This window comes from Meleagris gallopavo, chromosome 11 (genome assembly GCF_000146605.3).
Source record: "Meleagris gallopavo isolate NT-WF06-2002-E0010 breed Aviagen turkey brand Nicholas breeding stock chromosome 11, Turkey_5.1, whole genome shotgun sequence".
Taxonomy (NCBI): domain Eukaryota; kingdom Metazoa; phylum Chordata; class Aves; order Galliformes; family Phasianidae; genus Meleagris; species Meleagris gallopavo.
This window is the reverse complement of record NC_015021.2, coordinates 18789784-18793943: the sequence shown is the minus strand read 5'-3', so window position 1 is coordinate 18793943 and position 4160 is coordinate 18789784.

The following is a 4160-nucleotide window of genomic DNA, read 5'->3' as shown; positions in this document are numbered from 1 at the left end:
CGCGGAGCGCCTCCGCGGCCTTTATAAGGGGCTTCCCCTGCACAGGAGGCGGGGCCGGGCCGCCCCCTGCGCGCTCCCGCCTCCCGGTAACTCTCCTGGCGGTATAACGCGCGGCCTTGAGGAGGTCCGAAAGAAAGGCTCGTGAAAAACGGCCTCTGTGCTGCCTCGTTTAACGCAGCTACTGCGTTCCTGTGCCAGAAGTTGGCAGGAGTCGATTGAAAAGTGCACGGCTAACGTGAGGAGGAGCCCCGCCCCTTTCCATCCCCATCCTGCACGGAGCTCGACTTCGATTGAAGGAAGCGAAACTCTTCCTTCTCTGTTTACTTTCAAAACGAACAGAAGCTCAAGAGAAGCAAAAGTGAAAGCATCTGCTGGATGCTCCTGCTTCTTGTAAAGAATCACAGAATCATGATGCTTGGAGAAGACCTCTAAGATCCCCAGGTCCAATGCCAAACATCCAACCCCGCTGCCCACGTCCCTCAGTGCTGCATCCCACGGCTCTGAACATCTCCAGGGACGGTGACCCCACCACTCTCTGGGCAGCTGTGCCGCTGCTATCAGAAGTGTTTCATAATATCCAACCTGAACCTCCCCTGGCACAACGTTTTGTCTTTAATGGAGGTAAACTCACACTGAAAATAATTTGTTTCAAGGGTTCTGAGAGTATAAAATTTCTGTTTTGATGAAACTCTACTGCAGCAAAACCTCAAGGCCGTGACACCAGATGGAAGGAATGCTGCCAGCACTTTTTTTAACCAAAATTAAGTTGTGTTCCATGCATAGCGCTGGATGGAAGCAGCTTGCTAGCAAAACTTCTGATCTTTCCTGGCTCTTCCATCCTATTAAACCTTACCCAGGAAAGCCTTTAACTAGGGATAAGCCTTAATCTGTGCTGCAGGCTCAGGACCCATGTTATTGGTCTGGCAGGGAAGCACCTGGTCCTGGAGCCACAATGCCTGGGAGCTGTTCCTCCCCAGTGATGTTTCCACAGCAGGATAGAGGTTAGTGTGTATTTATTTCTGTACTTCCCCGACTGATGCAGATGGTTGTTGTTATCATCCCACGAGCCCCAGCACAGCAGGCCTGTGCCCATTTTCCAAGGCAGAGAAAGCAGAAGTAACCTTTGGGTAAGCAGCAATTGGTGGTGATGCACTGGAACAGGTTGCCCAAGGAGGCTGTGGATGCCCCATCCCTGGAGGCATTCAAGGCCAGGCTGGATGTGGCTCTGGGCAGCCTGGTCTGCTGGTTGGCGACTCTGCACAAAGCTGTCCACGTCCACAGTCTAAGCTGGGCAGAACAGAGTTAACTTTGCAAGTGTGGGACAGATCACATCTTGGCTCCTGCAGTTCCTTTCTGCACCAGATTTAGACCTCATGTTTTGCTGTGAACCACTGCAAATTCATGAGTTAATCATCACTTGCACTGTCACAGAATTGGTATGAGGATGAATTTATCAGTGTAATGCTCTCTTTAGCCTATGGCATTACACAACAACAGTGGGCTAGCATCCCCATCATGCACACGCATTGTAAGCTCTGGTCTGTGGCTTCAGTCTCACAATTCAAAATTTTTGTCTGTCTTAGAATGAGATTTTGGTCAAAAAGAAAAGTTTCTAAAAACTTCATTTGGAATAGTTGAAATGATTTTACAATCTCAGTAACGTTTATATCCATTGTTAAGGGCTATAGGGATATACTTTCCTGTACGTCCCTCGAGAGCACAGAGGTGGAACTCCACCAGGAGCAGACCCCACAGCGGGGTCTGGCCATGCAGTGACTGCTCTTGCACTGCCAGGCTGCGAAGCATTCGGTGCTGCCAAGAGCCTGGGAGTGCAAAAGGTATGTCTGCAGGGTAAGCCTGTCTCTTTGTTACATGAACAAAGTGATAATGTTCAAACAAGTTCATTGCAGCTCTGGAGGTTGCTGCGAGGAAAGCTGTAACACACTGAGCTGCTGCCACTGTGTTTCAGAAAGGGGAAGAATTGTCCTTTGCACACAGCAGTGTCCTAGTGAGCAATCAGGTAAAGCCTTGAAGCATGAAATTTGATTATCTTCATCACAGATGAGTGCCCTTAACCTCCCTTGAAAATAAAAGGCAAACATTTATCTTTAGGATGCTAGATCTCTATGCAAAGAAAAGTCTTTTTCGGAGGCTTCTTCATGGTGAAGCACCTGTCACATGCCTGTCTAGCTTTGCCCAGCTAGTTTCCTGCCAGGACCATCTTGAGGATGGGCTAATGAGTGCGGGGAATAGCTCTGTTTGCATCTTGCACTGCCAACACCTGTGCATATGTAGGAAGAGGATGTGTCATGTATGGTGGTACTGGTTGCTGTGGGAATTTCCTTTGGTTTGTTTTTGCTGTGAGGAAATGGCCATTTCAGTGCCATGGAGGTGTTGGGTTGCCTGGTGGCTGCTTTCTCTGGGGGAAGTGGACACTGACTGGTTGCTGAATGCTGTGTATTCTGATCTAGATACTCACTGAGATACAAATGTCTTCTGCCACTTCTTCTATATCTATTGAAAGACTTCATGCCGGTAGCTAGGAAGTTTCATTTGCTCAGTCTTTCATGCTGCATAGTCTGTATAAGAAAAGCAATAACAAGAAGGAAATCTGGCCGTGGATGTTCCCACTCTTTAGCTCTGGGATGTGGAGGACCTATGGGAGTGAGGTATAGCCATTCTCCCTCAGGAAATACTCTTTGGAGTCTTTCAGTGTGTTGGTATCTGCAGCATCTCAGATGCAGTTCTTTTCAGGTTACACAGCATTCAGGGGGCTGTGAGAGCTCAGGGAAGAAGCAGGTTGGCCTGCACTGGACAAGACCACCTAGAGCTTTAGAGAGAACCTACTGAGGTCAGTGACAGGGAAAGACGTAATGGTGAAGTGCAGGATGGTGCAGGCTGGGAGGGGAAGCTGAACTGCTGGTGCATGTTGCTGGGCTATCAGTCAGGGGGAGTAAATCTGAAGGGAGACACTGGAATGCAGGGAACATGCCAACAATATCACAGAGTGATAAAATCGCACACACTTTAATATTATAGAAGGTGTTGCATAAATGTCATGCAGGAGATGCAGAAATAGCTTTTTGCTTATGTAGATCTTCAGTTTGTGTTTTCAGTGGTGCTGAATGGCAAACACATTTTCTCTCTGCCCTGAAAAATGAGTCTTTATGCAGCAAGAAGCAGAAGCTCCCCACAGCTACCAGCAAACCCAGGATCAGTGCAGCCCTTTGGCCCGACTGCTGCACGGAGGGGACCTGTGCTGCTCCAGCATTTACAGATGGCAAATTTTGCCAAGTGCAAGTTGAGTTTCTGGGCTTGAACAGCACTGAAACACAGAAAACAGAAAGGGAAGAAGGGAGCACTGAAGGGGGAGTTGTCTCCTAGATCAACACGCCTTTATTTTCACCATTCCTACTCCAATGTTGTGTAATATTTAACTGAAAAATATAACTATAGCAATATTTAACTAAAAGTAAACTGCTGCGTACTTCACTGAGCTGCACTGTATTTACTCTTAGGGCTCAGGTTTTTGCTTTGCTCAGTTTTTTCAAGTTGAACTCAAGCTGACATCAGTGTGTGAGAGGAGAACTGGAGTGTCTGGGAACGAAAAGGTTTAACAAACACTTCTTCAGACTTTTTTAAGAAGGATTTCCTTATTTACTCGGGAAGGATGTTCAGAAAGATTCCCAATAATAAACAGCTAATTCCTAAATTCCTAAATCCTGAGGTAGAGAACAAAGTATTTTTAACAATCAGTTTCAGATCTGTGTGTTTGCTGTATGCAGCCCAGCACTTCGTTTTGAATAACTCGCAATACTTGTTTTTTTCTCATTAATTGAGACGTGAGTTAACACATAAGCAAAGCACAGAGTCTTCTCTCAGCAAGCAAAACATTCCCAACTTGTATTCGACTTTGGTCAGTCACTACTCTTATTTGTCTGACTATCAACATTATCAGCAGATTAACTACTATTCTGGTCACTCAGAGCTGCCAGGTAACTTATTAACAGAAGGTTTATTCAGATAATGCAAATAAAGTGCATTTGAAAACAAAACATCAAATGTCAACAGTTAGAAAGAGCCTTCACAGAGGTGCTTTGAGTCCCATTGAAGACTCATATTTCTTCTCAGATCTGAGTGCACAGTGTTTAGGGGGATCC